This window comes from Camelus ferus, chromosome X, assembly GCF_009834535.1.
Source record: "Camelus ferus isolate YT-003-E chromosome X, BCGSAC_Cfer_1.0, whole genome shotgun sequence".
Lineage (NCBI taxonomy): Eukaryota > Metazoa > Chordata > Mammalia > Artiodactyla > Camelidae > Camelus > Camelus ferus.
In genome coordinates, this window is record NC_045732.1 from 86,469,161 (window position 1) to 86,488,542 (window position 19,382).

General features: G+C 37.7%; 2 long non-coding RNA genes across 3 annotated transcripts in view; both read right to left on the reverse strand.

The window, feature by feature from the left end:
* Positions 1-19,382, reverse strand: part of LOC116662271 — a 63,824-nt gene that overhangs the window by 42,616 nt on the left and 1,826 nt on the right. The gene's annotated exons all lie outside the window — the stretch shown is intronic.
* On the reverse strand, positions 2,242-19,078 carry LOC116662270. The gene is made up of 3 exons (XR_004318315.1): positions 18,937-19,078; positions 16,764-16,766; positions 2,242-2,252 (listed from the first exon to the last, which is right to left on the reverse strand). It is a non-coding gene; the product is annotated as an uncharacterized LOC116662270 (long non-coding RNA).

Genomic DNA, 19,382 nt, shown 5'->3' on the forward strand with positions numbered 1-19,382 from the left:
TATTTGTGGTTTCTAGGATTACTGCTGTAGAATTTTGGCCCATAAAGTGAATGCTCTTTCTGGTTTGGCATTCTGCGTTCTTAAAGTGACAAAGTGCTTTTTTAAAAAATATAGTCTTGATGTTATCTCTGCGTCTGAGTAGCACAAGTGGACAATTCTGATAATGAAGTCACAGAAATGACAGCAATACACCACCCTAGTATATACAGTTCTGAGAAATATGCTGAAAGTGTGTTTTCACTCACTCAGGTTGATCCAGTGGTGATTTACCAAAAAAAAAAATTTTTATATAGTCCTGGCAGGGGGAGATTGTTGAGAACTTGAGAAAAACACATTTCAGCCCAAACAATCAACTCATTAACAGCAGCTTCTGTTACCTTGCAGACTCGTGTAGCTCACTGCTTTCCACACTGAGCTTTGATATGACGGCGTGAACACTGAGCCCTTGGATCAGCCAGGAACGTTATTTTATGTTTGTTCCATTCAATCATTTCATTATTTCATCAAATATTTACTATGTCCACTATCAATGACCTCAAAATCTAACGTGAAGGGCAATGAACCAATGAAGGTGCACAGCCTGGTAAGTACAGTAGGAAGGTGAGAGTTCGGAGGAGGCGCAAACACCTCCCCTGCTAAACCATCCTCCAAGCCAAACTTCCAGGGTCCTACCATTTGGCTTGGTATTACTCAATGTCTAGGTTCTTCCCAGCCTGACTACAGAGCTAACATTAATTTTCATTTATATTGTGCTTACCTGTATGACCCATATTTTACATGCATTATATCTCATGTAATCCTCACAACTACCACAGGAGGTAGATACAAATTCTATTTCATGGGTGTACAGAAGATGAATAAAATTACCCAAGAATTTGAGCCCAGCTTGGCCTAAACTCCAGAGCTCTGGTTTATTTCATCTCACCATCCTGACTCTCAAATTTTCAAAAGGAAGGTGGCTAATAGGGTTAACAAGTGCAGAGGGGTTGACCAGAGTGAGCAAGAAGTGGTCTTGGTTCTGATCATTAGGCAATCATATCTGTGCCCACTGTACTAGTGTGCAGGGCTGCCATCACCAAGTGCCACAAACTGGGTGCCTTCAACAGAAATGTACTGTCTCACAGCCTAGAAGCCAGAAGCCAGAGTTTAAGGTGTTGGCAGGGTTGGTTCTTTCTGAGAGCTGTGAAGGAGAATCTGTTCCATGCTCCTTTCCAAGCTTCTGGTAGCCTCAGTGTTTCTTGGCTTGTAGATGGCGTTCCCCCGTATCTTCACATGGTCCTCCCCCATACAGGCCTGCTCTGTGTCCAAATTTCCCCTGGGTATAAGGATATCAGTCATATCGAATTCGGACCCACCTTAATGATGTCATTTTAACTTTATTACCTCTAAACACTATTTCTCATTTTGAAAGTTATAGAAATATTAAATCACTATGTTGTGTAACAGGAACTAACATAGTATTGGAGGTCAATTACACTTTAAAAACACACACACACAAACTCAGATAAAAAGAGGTGAGATTTTTGGTTACCAGTGGCTAGGGTGAGGGGGAACTGAATAAATGTAGTCAAAAGGTATATACTTACGTTATAAGATATAAGCACTAGAGATGTCATGTACAACACGATGAACATCATTAACACTGCCATCTGTTATGTATGAAAGTTGTTAAATACTGAGGGTTCTCATCACAAGGAAAAATAGTTTTTCTATTTCTTTCATTTTGTATCTCTATGAGATGACTGATGTTCACTAAACTTACTGAGGTCATCACTTCATGAGGTATGTAAGTCAAATTGTTATGCTGTCCACCTTAAACGTATACAGTCCTGTGTATCAATTATACCTCAATAAAACTCCGGGGAAAAAGACTTTCTAAAAATAAGTTACATTTGGAGGTACTGGGGTTAAGATTAACTTCAACATGCCTATTTTTGCAAGGTCAGGGAGCCACTTCAACCCATCGCAGCCACTGAAGGAGCACGTCCAGCTTGGTATTAACTATAGAAGGCACACAGACAGGGAATAAGGGCCCGGACATGATAAGGTCATGGGAACTGGCTGAGAGCTCGAGGAGGCTTGAGAATGTCCTCCAGGTGAGAGAGAGGCCCCAGTGGGACGGGAGACCTTCAGGAACCACAGGGCAGAGTCAGGCAGGGAATTGGGGGGGGCAGGTGAAACTCGTCAGGAAGAAGGGAGCCTGCCACTTTCAAAACAAAAGAGAAAGGGAGAGAAAGTTTAAACAACTGACACTGGTGTGCGTTTCTGGAGACATCTTTATCACCTCAGCCGAAATTTCATCTCAGATTCTCTAGAAGCCTGCCTCGTATTTCCTCAGTAACTTGCAGTTACAGCTTTGTAACTAAGAACAGTTTTATCTGCAGCTCTAGATTCGCGGGTACTGCTTACCGCTTGACACGAAGTATACAAGAGCTTTCCCACAGTTATTTCTAGAAAATGTTTGAATGATTGAGTAAATGAACGCATAAATATAAAGAGAAGGGGACCACATCACATAGAAAAATCAGGTCTTGACTCTACTGAGAACTGAACTCCACACACCACACTGCACAGCTGAGGTTAAGCAGCGAGGCCAAGGCCTGCAGGCTGGGGTGCGGCCAAGGCCCCCAGCTGTGCCAAGATCCAGGACGGAGGGGGGCCCTCAGAGACAGGTTCAGGAGCCCGCTCCGCCGCCCGCTAGGGCAAGCAGCAGTTAAGGGTGGCCCTGAAAACCTCATCATGTAATGAGCAGCTTGAATAAAAAGGATGCCTTATTGCCTAGAACGTCAGTATTTCAAGCCAGTTGTCAAAATCTGAAGCCACAAGATAAGGGGCAAGCCCTACAAATTGGTGCATGGTGGGCATTTTTAAAAACAGTGACGACCAGCCAGCGGAGCTCCAGCGACCCTGGCGGTGCTGCTGCCCTGGGACTCCCCATCACGTCCACGGCAGCAGGTGAGGAAGCCCGTCGGACAGCGCTCAACGGCTGCCCCAGGATCGCTGGGCAGATCCGCGCGAGGCGGCGGATGCTGACCCGAGAGGCCCCTGGGGCCCAGCCCGTCTCCCAGCCTCGAGCAACAGCGGCCTGAAGAGCAGAGTGCAGCCCAGAAGGCGAGTCCTTATCAGTCTTCCTCTCGCCCTTCACAACTTCTCCTGGACTCATCCATGGTGTATTTATGGCAAGAGTTTATATATAGCTTACCTGCCTAAAAGCATGATTCATTCCATGTAAAATGTGACATCTTATAACTGAGCCCATACTCTACACTCTTTATTCTTTCACTAATTTCACAGTGCTCTTTTCAAATAAAAGCTCTCATAAATCAGTACTGTGTGTGTGTGTAATAGCCAAGAGAATATATTCGTAGTTAAGCTACAGGGCCTTAATTTAGTAAAGCCTACCCCAAAAAGACAAGGAAGGTCTCAGAAAACATCACAGGTTAAAATACTAAGCCCTCTTCATTCAACCTATGAGTCACAGCAACAGATTTTTAAAATTCTACATCAAATTATAAAGCTGATTATGTAGCCCAACTGCTACAGTACCTGTTTATAATTCAAATATTTTATTTTCAAAGTAGGGTTCACATGAAGAGACAGATCGCAAAAACAATGCCCAGAGACTAATTCAGTCAGGCCATTCACTGCTCTGCTATCTTTTTTCCCTTCCGTCTTCTCCTTTGGGAGCTGAGAGGCAATTAGAGCTGTCTCTATGCGCTCTGGTTAACCACGGAAAAGCTCAATTCAGAAAGTCCAACTGTTGCTCGCTCACGCCAATTAAAGGGCTCTGTGCTTAAATCTGCTCCAGGCCATCTTTTAGAAATGAGTCTTTCTGACCAAAATCCTCACATGGGAAAAGGCAGTGAAAATTAATTAGTACTATTCCTAGGCACCAGCAAGGCTGCTGTGGTGCCACGGTGCCACTGGAACGCTCACCTGGGACTGGCAGGTATGTGCAAAATGGGCACCTGCTAGCCGATTTTCTAAATTGATTCTTACAGATGACAGATGCTGGCCAGCAAGTTCAGGGAAGTGAAATTCAAAGAGCAAAGAACCAAAAGTTGACCTGAGTGTTCAATTCACAACACACACGGCCTTGACCTTCCACCTCAGAAAAGATCTGTATATCAAGGATGGCTCTTCAAACAAACAGGAATATGGAATCAGCCTCCAAGCTGTCACTGGTGACATGACATTTAATGGTAGTGGAAGGGAAAAACAGCTCCTGGGTCCTCTTTTATGTGACCTGTTGTTGTTGAATGTCAAAATAAACGATGTCAAATATTCAAATGCTCAGTCTCTCCTGCCTCATGCTGACCTTTCCATCTCTGTCTTACCACACCCTACCCAGCTCCATGAATAAAAAAAAAAGAAATTGGCAAAGCACTAAATTGACCTGTCATGATGATAGAGTGGAACAATGTCTTAATTATAACACTGCATTCTCTGGAACAAAAAGTGGTTCCATTACAATATTTGCTTTGACACATCTGTCACTACCTAGTATCTTTGCCTCTTGTAACAAAAGTATGAGATTACCACCTACCAAACTTTAAAAATAAGTGAGGAGTCCCCTTACGTACAGGTGACTATGTGAAGTCCCTCCAACTAAGGGAGAGTACAAGGCCTAACAGAACAATGGGGCTCCTGGAAATAAAATTTTTTTCTGCATTTACTCTCTCTGTAAGGCCCACACTTGGGGTTTCGCAGATCACTGAGCTCTCATTCAGTCACCTTTACTAGCTCTTCCCCATCTCTTTGACCTGTAAATGTTAGAGGGCCCAGTCTGTGGACATTTTTCTCTACACTTACTCCCTTGGTGATCTTATCTTGTCCCATGTCTTTAAATTCCACCTATACACAGACAACTCCCAAATGTACCTATATGTAGCTTCTCAAGCCCAGATATGTGTAACCAGCTGTCTCCTCAGTAGCTCCACTGGAGTCTCTAACAGACATCTCAAATTTAACATGTCCAAAACCAAAACCCAGACTTTCCCCTAAAACCTGCTCCTCCTCCGTTTTCCCCATCTAAGTTCATAACGGTCCCATCAGTCCCACCTTCCCTGCTGTTGAGGTCAGCTCCTTCGAGTCATCCTGACTGCTCTCGTTCTCTAGAGCCCACACCCCATCTGGAAGAAAATCCTACTGGCAATGCTTTCAGACTACATCTAGAACCCCCTCACTTCTCCCCCCTCCACTCTTCCCACCTGGTCCTCTCGCCATCATCGCTGCCCTAGGTTGCTGCAACAGCCTCCTCACTGGTCTGCTTCTGTCCTCGCTTCTTCACATCTGTTTTCAACGCAGCAGGCAGAGTGACCCAGTTCACACATGTCACCTTGTACCCCTCTCCTCTGGGCAAACTCTTCTACCAGCTCCCAACAGTCTCCACCGGCTCGCTGACTGTCTCCAACCATCTGCCTCCCTCACTCGGGTCCGGTCACCTGGCATTTCACAGACCTGGCTACACAAAAGTCCATCTCGGGGTCTTTGCACTTGATGTTCTCCCTCTGCCCAGAACGTTCTTTCCCCAGATATCTGGATGCATCATTCCGTCAACTCCTTCAAGCCTTCATTCAAACGGCACCTTGTCAGTGAGGCAGTCCCTTGCCACCTAATTCCAAAAGGCACCCCCTCCCACACAGCACAGGTGTACTTCCTGTCCACCATGTTCCCTTACTGTGCTCCACAGCACTTACCACCAACATACTATACATTTTATTGTTTCATTCTGCCTCCCCTGACACTTGAGTGCATATTTTAATGAGATCAGAGACTTATTCCTGTCTTGTCCTCTGCTTTTACCACAGGACACAGAACAGCACCTAGCATATAGTGGGTGCTCAATAAATACTCTTTGAATAAATGAATTAAAATTCAAGGCAACTAGTTAATTCAGAATAAAAGTAAGGTAAATGTATTAAAGTAGCTATACACTGAATAAAATGTTCACTCCAGCCAATTATTTGGGGACTGTACGTGCATATGTGTGTGTGTAGAGAGAGAAACAGAGACAGAGAACCTACACCAATTAGCAATGAAGCAACAGAGACAGGAATGGGGGTGGGATGGCTCAGGAGAGGTGCTCTCAGACCCTGAGGCACCACCAAGGCCAAGGCCAATTTTGTAGGCCTAATGCTTTATAAAAATAACTTGCAAAGCTTATGATTAAATACTACTGACAATTCAATTAGAAAACACACAAAAAAGGCAGATTCATCTAACCCCCCGCTGAAAATTCTTCATTTTGCTACATAAAATGGCTACACCCAGTTATAGATATAGACAGAATGACCAAGTCCGATTATTTTTTTATCTGATAGTTCATCAATAGAAAAACAGACTAGAGTCAACAGAAGGGAAATGACAGATGCTACAGGAGGAAAACGTGGTTTACTAATGAATTAATAATCATGTTTGTCCTCTCTACTGTAAAGTCTTGCCTTTCTCACCACTCACTGCTGTCATTTGAGCGGGAAAGCTATCTTTGTAAGAATTTTTTTTCTTTTTTTAAGTCAGGCAGCTCATCTCAACCTGGTTTTTTTTGTTGTTGTTGGGTTTTTGTTTTTTTTTGTTTTTTTTTTAACCTTCTGATATTTTTCCTCCCAGACGTACTTTACTGTGACAGGATTTCTCAGATGAAAGCAGAGTTCAAGGCAGGTTACTATACACAAATCTAATTAAATATTTGAGAAAAATAGGTCTTTTGATCCAGCAAGAATTCAAAAATTTATTTATTCATTTCCTTTCTAGTATACTAAAAACTGAACTGTGGGGGTTTCAAAAATGGCTAAACACGCAAGTAAGCTAGTGCGAACATAAGCTTAGCTTCTGGGAGGGCAGAGTGGGATAAAGGCAGGAACACTGGCCAGGACTCAGAGTCTTGGTTTCCGTACCTATAAGACAGATATAACTCTTTTCCCTGCCTCATTCAAAGGATTACTATGAGACACAAATATGAAAATAAACGAGAGTGGGCCCTGTCAATTTTAAAATACTGTCCACGGATAAGCCAAATCACTGGGAGGACTAGGAGGAACTTGCTTTTCTACCTTATTCCCAAGATGGGGGAGCAAATGGAATTGTTAAAATGTAGAAACTTTTGTCTCCTAAGGAAAATGAAATGCTTTAAAAAGCAAAAGAACATTGTTGTGTTGAATCACTCAAAATTTCCTTTCATGTTTCATCTGCTATGATGTATTATCTTTGGAGGCAATATGATGCTCTTCTTCTAAAAATGTCACAGCTTTGAGGATAATAATTTAAGAATTTCTGACAAGCCAATGAATTTCTCTTAGAACACCCTTCTTGAAAAATGACCAAGTATAAATCCTTTACCCTCAATTTGTGTCATAGCAATCGATAACCAGAGTAGCTGGCTGACTTATAATTGGCTATATCCTACCAATATGGCTCTTGATTCTAGAATGCAGGGAAGCAGCAACTACTGTTATAGGAACCTGAGACACATATTGAAAGCCAGATACTTATATAACGCTCTTTTCTTATATGTCAAAAACCTTACTATCTAACTTGGGTAGAATGGTGACCTCTATGCTCCCTTTTACCCATGTGGTCACATTATACTGCACAATTGCACCTCATTTTCCCCAGGCTCCTTTGCTTATCTGCAGATTCTTACACAGAGAGGATGCTAAGTAATTATCATTGCATCCTCCAGTTGAATGCATAAATAGATTAAATACAGCTTAACACATTTCTGTCACTGAAATATGAGAGTGGTTACTTCATAAATCATCCACTGGTGTAACCCAAATCTCAAAATCATAAAACGAAAAAAGTCAAATCCTCATGCTGTCAGCTACAAGACTGAGCTCTAGTAAACCTGGATAAGTAGGTCAGCCACTTGTATCTCAGCATCCCAGTTCTGCAGCCTTCCCTGATGCTTTCTCTTATTCCCTCTCTTAAAAGGCAGGCAAAAATGATTGATAACAGGTGCAAATTGTAGCCTCCACCCTAGTATGATATACAATTGCAAGAACCAGAGTCAAGAAAGAAAAGTACCATTAATTTTATCAAGGACATACAATGTGACCAGCAATTTATAGACATTATCTCTTATTTAATTATTCATTCATTTATTCACAAATAACCTCTAAATGTCAGACAACCCAAAATAAGCAAAAGAGACAATGTTCCTACCTTCACGTAGCTTACAACTGAGTTTCAGAAAGAGACATTTAAAAATAATCACACAACTTCTGCTTCCAGGTAAAATGTAATAAATCACAGCAAATAAATACTCCTGCTGTGTTAACTAATTAAATATGGACAAATTATAAAAATCACAGTTTAAATGCCTGAGAGAGCTTCAGTAACAATTAGGATACACTAGGAATAGAAAAGAGCTGTATCAATCTGAAAAAGGACATCTATGAAAAACCTAATTATCACACCAGTGAAAAAATTAATGTTTTCCCCCTAACATTAGGAACAAGGATGTATACTCTCATTGCTTCTATTCAGCATTTTACTAGCATTTCTAGCCTTAGCAATTAACTAGGCAAGAAAATGAAATGAAAGGCATCAAGTTGCAAAGAGAGAAATAAAACTATTATCTATTCACAAATGACACAATCATATAGAGGAAATCCTAAGGGATCCCTCCCAAAAAAACTATTAGAACTAGTAAGACAGCTCAGCAAAGTTGCAGGTTAAAAATCAATATACAAAAGTCAATTGTAATTCTATACTAATGCACATTCTGAAATTACAAGAACTCCACTTACAATAGTATGAAAAAGAATACAGTGCTTACAAATGTTTATCAAAAGGAGTACAAAACTTGTACACTGAAAACTATAAAATATTTTGAAAGAAATTTTAAAAGACCTAAATAAATGGAAAGACATCCTATGTTCATGGATTGGGGCAATTAATATTGCTGAAATGGAAATACTCCTCAAATTTATCTACAGACTCAATGCAATTCTTGTCAAAAATCACAGCCAGCTTTTGTGCAAAAACTGATTAAGTTCATCACTAAATTCATACGGAAATGCAAAGGACCTAGAATAACCACAACACTCACCAAAAAAAAAAAAATATATGGATGATTCATTCTTCTTGATTTCAAATTTTACTACAAAGCTACAATAATTAAGACATTGTGATACTGACATAAGAATAGACATATAGATCAATGGAACAGAATTGGGAGCCCAACAGTTTGATAGTTCCTCAAAATATTAAACATAGAATTACCATATAACCCACTAATCCCACTCCTAAGTGTATACCAAAAGAATTGAACATGTATGTCCACACAAAACCTTTATGTGAATGTTCACAGCAGCATCATTCATGATAGCCAAAAAGTAGACACAATCCAAATGTCCAAATATCAATAAATGGATAAACAAAATGTAGTGTATATACAATGGGATATTTTTCAGCCATAAAAAGGAATGAAGGATTGGTAAATGCTACAATATGGATGACCTTATAAACATGCTAAGTGAAGGAGGCCAAACACAAAAGACCACATTTTATATGATTCTATTTATATGAAGTGTTCTCATTAGGCAAACCCACAGAGACAGAAAGAGGATTATATTTTCTAGGGTCTTGGGGTAAAAAAAGAATTGGAAGGGATTAATGGATGCAAAGTTTCTTTTGGGGTAATGAAAATGTTCTAAGATTAGTGGTGATGGTTTCACAACTCTGGATATGCTAAAATCCACTGAGTTGTACACTTATAAGCAAGATTATTATAGCATGTAAATTATATCTCAGTAAAGCTGTTATAATTTTTTAAAGATAACGATAATAGACATAAAAACACTTTAAAAAAATATAAAGACACAGAAAGGTCTAAATTAAAAAGATAGATAAAATACAACATTCAAACAATCAAAAGAAGGCTGGCGTAACTGCAGTACTATCAAGCAAAGTAAATATTAAGGTAGTAAGCATTATTTCAGATGAAGAGCAACATTTCGTAGTGATAAAGAGGTCAATATCCAGGAATGGAACTGCTGGGTCATATGGTAGCTCTACTTTTAGTTTTTCAAGAAACCTCCATACTGTTTTCCAGAGTGGCTGCACCAACTTACATTCCCACAAGGGTTCCCTTTTCTCCACATCCCTGCCAATATTTGTTACTTGTGTTCTTTTTAATAATAGCCATTCTGACACATGTGAGGTAATACATATCTGACTGTGGTTTTGATTTGTATTTGCTTGATGATTACCAGTGTTGAGCATTTTTTCATTTGCCTTTGGCCATCTACATTTCCTCTTTGGAAAAATGTCATTTCAGTTCTCCTGCCCAGTTTTTAATCGAGTTGTTTGTTTCTTTGATGTTGAGTTGTATAAGCTGTTTGGATATTTTGGAAATTATTCCCTTGTCGGTCGTGTCATTTGCACATTATTTTCTCCCATTCAGTAGGTTGTCTTTTCATTTTGTCAACGGCTTCCTTTGCTGTGCAAAAGCTTTTTTTAAGTTTAATTAGGTCCCATTTGTTTACTCAGCAATTCCACTCTTGGCTATATATCCAAAAAAAATCAGAACACTAATTCAAAAAGATACATACACTCCAATGTTCATAGCTGCATTATTTACAATTGCCAAAGTATGGAAGCAATCTAACTGTCCATCAACAGATGAATGGATAAAGATGTGATATATATACACCTATATACATACACAATGGAATACTATTCAGCCATAAAAAAGAATGAAATTTTGCCATTTGCAGCAACATGAATGGACTTGGAGGGCATATCCTAAGTGAAATAAGTCAGACAGATAAACACAAATACCGTATGATATCACTTATATGTGGACTCTAAAAACTACAACTAGTGAATAAAACAAAAAAGAAACAGACTGACAGATACTAGAACAACCTAGGAAGGGGCAGTGTTAAGGGCAGGGAAGTGGGAGGCACAACTACTGGGGGTAAGACAGGCTCAAGGTACAACCTGGAGAATACAGCCAGTATTTTGTAATAACTAAATGGAAAGTAACCTTTAAAGATTGTATATTTTTTTTAAATTAAAAAAATTTTTAAAGAGGTACCTCTTCAATATCTTTATAATGATGAAGAGCTCAAAAACATCAATCAGAAGATATCAGTATCCTAAAGCTGTATACACATAATATAGCTTCCAAGCATATTATATCAAGCAAAACTCCTGAGAAAACTAAAAGAGAAATAGACAAGTCCACAATCATAAAGGAATGCTTACCCATAAATCTTAATAGCTGATGGAACAGGCAGACAAAAATAGCAGTATACATATAAAAGTCCTAAAGAGCACAACAAACTCAATATAATACTCAGTTATAGAGTGCTGCATCCAAAAAAGCCAGAATTCACATTTTTTCCAAGGGCACATGGAACAGTTATTAAAATCAATGCTGAGCCATGAACATTATAAAATCAACACATAAAATATTGAAACCATTCAGAATGTTTTCTAACCAAAATAGAATTAAAATAGAAATTAACAGAAAGATAAATAGAAATTAATAACAGAAATTAGTAACAGGAAGAAAAAAAAACCCAACTGAGTGGAAATTATATAATGCAAACAAAATAACCATGGCCCATGCATGATGGTAGTTGAACTGATAGTTAAAGTCTTTAAGCCTTTGCTCTGCTCCTTTGAGTCCACTTAACTAAATGGTTCAAGAGTCAGCCTGAGACATTCCCTTTGTTCATATACAGGATTAGAAGATCCCTTTGTCCAGCTCTCTCCCCTCGGGAAGTATACCTCACTCTCTAGACACGGTTGCCTGGATTTCTTTCCCTGGTTCCCCTAGCCAAAAAGACAGCACCATTTCTATACAAATTGAAGCTGCTTTTGCTGCCCTGTCTCATTGAATAACTGATGCCTGCCCTTGGGGAAAACCCATGAAAACAAAAACAAATAGCACAAAATTCATGCCTGTGCATGTTGCTTCTGAATTTCAGCTCTTCTCCACAGTTTGCCTGCCTGTACTTTTATATCAGAATCCTCAGGTAGCTATTTCTGTATTTTGTCAAGTCAACAGTTAGCAGCAGGAGACTGATCGATTGACAGGTTTTGTCATCATTTCAGAAGCCACAGGTCCCACACTGTGATGTTAATTTGCAGTTATCTGATGACAATGAAGTAGGATTACCACAGATTTCTAATCAGAAACTATGAAGAATATAAGATAATGGAAGAGCATATTGAAAGTGATGAAAGAAAAGAAAGTCACCCAGAATTCTATATCCAATGAAGATACCCCTTAGGAATAAAGGTAAAATAAATACATCTTTAGAAAAAGGAAAACTAAGAAAACATACTGCAATGTTCTTTAGACTGAAGGCACATAGTACTGGAGGGAAACTTGGATCTTCAAGAACAATGAAAAGCATTAGAAATGGTTTACTTCTTAAATTCTTTAAAATATATATTAAAATTTTAAAGAAAAAGTATAACATTTTATTGTCTTTCAATGTAGGTAGATGCAAAACATAGGTAATTATAACAAAGAATGAGAATAGGGGTTAAAGGGACCTATATGGTTAAAAAGCTTCTACAGTTTACATGAAATGATACAATATTAATTCTCAGTAGATTGGTAAAGTTTAGGAACGTATATTTTAATTGATAGCGGAACCACTAAACACTAATACAAACTATTATAGCTAAAAAGCCAATAAACAGAGTACTAAAATATATTCAAAAAATCAAAAATGAGGGCAGGAAACAGGATAGTAACAACCACCACCAAAAAACCCCTAGAAGAGACAAACAGAAAACAAATAATAAAAGGGTAAACAAATCGAAGCATATCAATAGTTACACTAAACTGTAATGGTATAAGCATTTCAATTAAAAGGAACAGATTCTCAGAATGGATAAAAAAACAAAATTGAACCATATGCTGCCAACAAGAGACAAACTAAGAATAAAAACACTGAAAGGTCAAAAGTAAATGACTGGGAAAAAATATATCATGAAAACAGTAAGCATAAGATGGCTAGAGGGACAGAGGTATAGTGAGCCTGTTTGCTTGGGACAATCCTAGTTTAGGCTTGATACCCCAGCTTAATAATTTGTATCACCGCCTTTCATTCTAAGGAGAGTCCTGATTGAGAGAAGATTATATGGCCACATAGGCAGAATAATGACACAAATTCTAAGATTCAAAATGTCCAGTGAATTCCAAGAAGGATAAAGGAAATGAAATCCATGCCTAGATACATCATAATGAAACTGCACAGAGATAGATTTGGGGTAGTGGGGGGAACACAGGGGGAGAAGGAGGGAAGGAGGAAGGGAGAGAATGAATCTTAAAGTAGACATAAAAAAACACAAATTAACTTCAGAGGAATAACCAATAGATAGCTGACCTCTCACTACCAACAACAGAAGCCAGAGGCGGACTATTTCCACGTGTTGAACAAAAGTAACTATAAACCTAGACTTCTATAACCTACAGAAATACTTTTCAAGAACTAATGCACAGTAAACAATCTTATGGTTACCAGGGGAATGGGAGTGGGAAGGGATAAATATGGGAGTTTGAGATTTGCAAAGGTTAACCACTATATATAAAAATAAATTAAAAAACAAATCACTTCTGTATAGCACAGGGAACTATATTCAGTATCTTATAATAACCTTTAATGAAAAAGAATATGAAAAAACCTTTAATGAAAAAGAACATGAAAATGAATATATGTACATATACACATGACTGGACATTATGCTGTACACCAGAAATTGACACACTATAACTAACTATATTTCAATTAAAAAAAAGGAACCAATGCAAAACAGGCAATAATAATAATAGGCATTATTACCCTATATTTTTACTAAAAAGTATTTACTAAAAAGATTAATTTAAAGCCAAAAGAAAATACACCAGATGGAATATCTGAGGTGTAAAAAGGAATGAAGAATAAAGTAATAAAAATGAGGGCAAATACAAATAAACACTGACTATAAAAGCAATAATAATAAAATCTAGTGGTATTAAAAACAGAAATGAAACATGATAGATTTTAATACCAGGCAACAAAATATACAAGCTTGAGGTGGGGAGGAAAGGACAAAATATAAATGTGTTCCAAAATTCTTGCAGTACCTAGGAGTAGGATAAATGCTTTGACTCACTTTACACTTTCCTAAGTTATACATGTTAAAATTTACAGGCTAACAGCTACATAAATAGAGTACATAACTTTAACTGGTAAAGGGAAAATAATAGAATAATTAAACATAATTAAAAGAAAGGCAAGGAACAAAACAAAGAACAGCACATAATAAAATGATAAATTTAATCCCAAATATATCTGTAAATACATTAAATGTAAATGGGCTAAATGTTCCAGTTAACAAAGATGGTCAGATTGGATTTTAAAAAAATCAATAGTTTGGGGGTAGTATTATTGTGATGAAATTGAGATTTAAAGAGACTAATTTGCCCAAGTTTACCTAGCCAGTAAGTGGCTAAACTGAGATTTTTTTTTTCAATTGAAGTATAGCTGATTTGCAAACTTGCGTTAGTCTCTGGTGTATAGCAGTGATTCAGTTATATGTAAATATATTCTTTTTCCTATTGTTTTCCATTATAGATTATTAAAAGATATTGAATATAGTTCCCTATCCTATACCATAGTATCTTGTTATTTATTTTATATGTAGTAGTTTGTATCTGCTAATCCCAAACTTCTAATTTATCCCTCCACCCCTCTTCACCCTGCTTTGTAACCAGAAGTTTGTTTTCTATGTCTGTGAGTCTGTTTCTGTTTTGTAAGTAAGTTCATTTGTATCATATTTTAGATTCCACATATAAGTGATATCATTCGATATTTGTCTTTCTCGTTCTAAGGCTAAGCTGAGATCTGAACCCAGGTTGTCTATCTAAAGCCCATGCTCTTTTCACTACTACACGCTGCCTCCTCATGGATCGATTTGGCTGGAATCAAATCTGTAATGTTTGATTTTCTATGTGCTAAGTCACAGAGCCATACCTTAAGCTAACAGGAAACTCCACTATTCTTCTTACAAGCATTGATCAGTTGGTCAGATTTTTTGGCCACTAGATGTCCTGATACTCTGATGCATTTCTTCACATATGAGCAACAGAACATAAAATTTCATAACTCACAGTTCTCCTCTATAGGATAAAGAGCAGTCCACGAAACATTTCCACATCCATTCTTCCATTTAATCTTCTCACCACTATCATGAGATACATACAATGATTATCATCCCCATTTTTATAGATAAGGAAACTAGAACCCAGTAGGGTGATGCATCTTACCCAAGGTCCCACAGTTAGTAAGAGATCTGCAACTTGAACCCATGTCTTCTGTCCCAACAGTCTGCCTTGAGTTCACTAATACATCCAAAGTTTTGAGACTGATTACTTGATGGCATGTGAAAGAGAAGCTGTTCCAACTCACACAAAAGGTGTGAAGAAAAGGACAGTTGCCAGCTGTGATTAGAAAAATCACTCTTTTCCTGTTCTCTCCATGATACCACAACACCTCCATCACATCACAGAGATGGTTACGGACCCATCTATACACCATGGTCTATAAGCAGTGCAAGTTCAGACAGAAGCCACACAGGCCCTCTATAGTGAGCTAGTCGAGTGGAGAAGAAAACTGTGAACAGTCAAAGGTCTGGTCTCTGAACAGTGTGGTAGACAGTCCACTACACTTAGGCCAAAGGCTCACGGGGAACCATGATTCTCAAGTGCAGCCAGCTTCCACAGGCCAAGGCAACTAGCTGGCAGCACACATCAGCACCTCAGAATCGGAAACTGTGAGCAGCTGAGATTATAAGAGCCAGGGCCAGGCTTCAGGGAAACACTGGGTAAAGGAGACTATAGACTAGTAGAAGACAGTTTAGAGGAGAGAACTGGTGGGCTAGGTGAATGAAAACAAGGCAACATCCCAGTCATATGGCCTGGTTCAGTGGGTTCACCTCAGGCAGCATGGATACAAGCCTGGTAATAAACGTAGGTCCAGACCTTACCTCATGGTAGGGCTGGGACTTCTTGATATCCTTTCTGCCTCGTGACTGATTACAGCTGAACCTGTAGGCTGGAGGCTCGAGAAGGCAGCGGCTGACAATCAGGAGCTATCTTTGGGCAGAGAGATCCTCAGCAGTTTACTAAATAGAGGAAAATAATATGGTTCCCCCGCAGAGCTTGATATACAGGGTTGGAACAATTCTGTGACCTACTGTTTTGCCCTGTGACATAAACTCATCTCTAAAAATCAGTGCAATGATTTCTAAGACATTCCTCCATCGTTTCTTGTGGCTGCTTCCCTTGAAGAAATGCAGGAAAGTGTTGTGGGGGATACCAACTGAGACAGAAGGTGCAGCCATTATGGAGATTCCTCAAAAAACTAAAAGTAGACTTATCATAAGATCCAGCACTCCCACTCCTGGGAATACGTCCAGAGGGAACTCTAATTCTAAAAGATACATGCACCGCAATGTTCATAGCAGCACTATTTACAATAGTCAAGACATGGAAACAACCTAAATGTCCATCGACAGATGACTGAATAAAGTAATTGTGGTATATTTATACAATGGAATACTACCAGCCATAAAAATAAAATAATGCCAAAAAAAATGCCATTTGCAGCAACATGGATGGACCTGGAGATCATCATTCTAAGTGAAGTAAGCCAGAAAGAGAAAGAAAAATACCATGATATCACTTATATGTGGAATCTAAAAAAAGGCAAACTTATCTACAAAACAGAAACAGACTCACAGACATAGAAAACAAACTTATGGTTACCAGCGGGAAAGGGGTGGGAAGGGATAATTTGGGAGATACTAACTACTATATATAAAATAGATAATCAACAAGTTTATACTGTATAGCACAGGGAACTATATTCAATATCTTGTAGTAACATATAGTGAAACAATATGAAAACAAATATATGTACGTACATGTATGGCTGAAGCATTATGCTGTACACCAGAAATTGACACAACACTGTAAATTGACTATACTTCAATTAAAATAATTAATTTTAAAATATTAAACCTATACTAAAAGAAATGTTAAAGGATCTTCTCTAAGTGTAAAAGAAATAAGAATCTATATAAAAGGGAAAATCCTACTAGGAAAGGCAAATATATAGTAAGGACTGAGGACCAACCACTTAAAGACAGTATGAAGATTAAAAGACAAAAAACTAACAGCAGTTATAACTACAATAAACAGTTAAGGGATAAACATGAAGATGTAATATATGACATCAAAAACACAAAATATGGGGGAGGGGAGTAAAAAATGTAGATCTTTCAAAATGTGTTTGAACCTAAATGACTACCAGTTTAAAACAAGTATAGTTATAGGTCAACATATATGAACCCCATGGTAATCACAAATTAAAAACCTACAGTAGATATACAAAAACTAAAAAGAAAGAAACACAAGCATACTACTAAAGAAAATCATCAAAGCACAAGGGAAGAAACAAAAAGAAGAATTAAATAGAGAAGAAATACAAAAACAACTGGAAAACAAGTAATAAAATAGCAGTAAGTACATATCTATCAATAATTACTTTAAATGTCTATAGACTAAAATGCTCTAATCAAAAGACAAAGGGTGGCTGACTGGATTAAAAAGCAACAGCCTCCTACACGTCACCTAGAAGAAACTCACTCCACAGCTAAAGGCACACACAGATATTTCATGCAAATGGAAGTAACAAAGCAAGAGTAGCAATACTCGTATCAGACAAAACATATTTTAAAACAAAGTCTTACAGAAAACAAGCTTGTGGTTATCAGGAGGGAAAGGGGGTGGGAAGGGATAAATTGGGAGCTCAAGATTTGCAGATACTAACTACTATATTTTAACACAGATAAACAACAAGTGTACACTGTATAGCACAGGGAACCATATTCAATATCTTGCAGTAACTTATACTGAAAAAGAATATGAAAACAAATATATGTACGTACATGTATGACTGAAACATTATGCTGTACACCAGAAATTGACACATCATTGTAAACTGACTAGACTTCAATTAAAAAAATAAAAAGTCAGTAACAAAAGACAAAGAAAGGCATTATATGATGATAATGGGATCAGTGCAAGAAAGGATATTACACTCATTAACATATATGCATTGAATACAGGATCACCTAAATACATAAAGCAAATACTAACAGACATAAAGGGAGAAATTGACAATAACACAACAATGGTAAGGTACTTAAACACCCCACTGATATCAACAGACAAATCATCCAGACAAAAAATCAGTAAGGCAACAGTGGTCTTAGATGACACAGACCAGTTGGATTTAACGGATAACTATGGGACATTCCATCCAAAAAACAGCAGAATACGCATTCTTTTCAAGTTCACATGGAACCTTCTCCAGGATAGATCATATACTCGGCCACAATACAAGTCTCAAGTTCAAGAGGAGAGAAATTATGACAAGCATTTTTTCCAGCCACAACAGTATGAAACTAGAAATCAATCACAGAAAGAAAAATGGGAAAAGCACCAACATGTGGAGACTAAAACATGCTACTAAAAAACTAGTGGATGTCAATGAAGAAATCAAAGAGGAAATCAGGAAATAAATTAAGATAAATGAAAATGGAAACAACACTCCAAAATCTACAGGATGCAGCAAAAGCAGTTCTAAGAGGGAAGTTTACAGCTATATAGGCCTTAGTCAAGAAACAAAAATCTCAAATAAACAACTTAACCTACCACATAAAGGAATTAGAAAAAGAACAAAAAGCCCAAAGTCAGCATAAGGAAGGAAATAATAAAGATCAGAGAGGAAGTAAAATAGAGACAAAAAAAAATAGAAAAGATTAATAAAATCAAGAGCTGGTTTTTTTTGAAAAGATAAACCTTTAGCCAGGCTCACCAAACAAAATAAGAAATGAAAGAGGAGAATTAACAACCAATACCAGAGATACAAAAAATCGTAAGAGAAACTATAATCAGTTTTATGCCAACAAACTGGATAATCTAGAAGAAATGCATAAGTTTCTAGAAACATTCAATCTGCCAAGACTGAATCAAGAAGAAATAGACAATCTGAACAGACCAATCACTAGTAATGAAATTTAATTTATAATAAAAAAAAAATAAACTCCCAGCAAAAAAAAGTCCAGGATCAGACAACTTCACAGAGGAATTGTACTAAACATACACAGAGGAACTAATACTTATCCTTTTCAAACTCTTTCAAAAAACTGAAGACCGTGGAACACTCCCAAATTCATTCTATGAAGCCACCATTACCCTGATACCAAAACCTGACAAAGACACTACAAAAAAATTAAATTACAGGTCAATATCTTTGATGAATATAGATGCAAAAATCCTCAACAAAATATTAGCAAACTGAGTC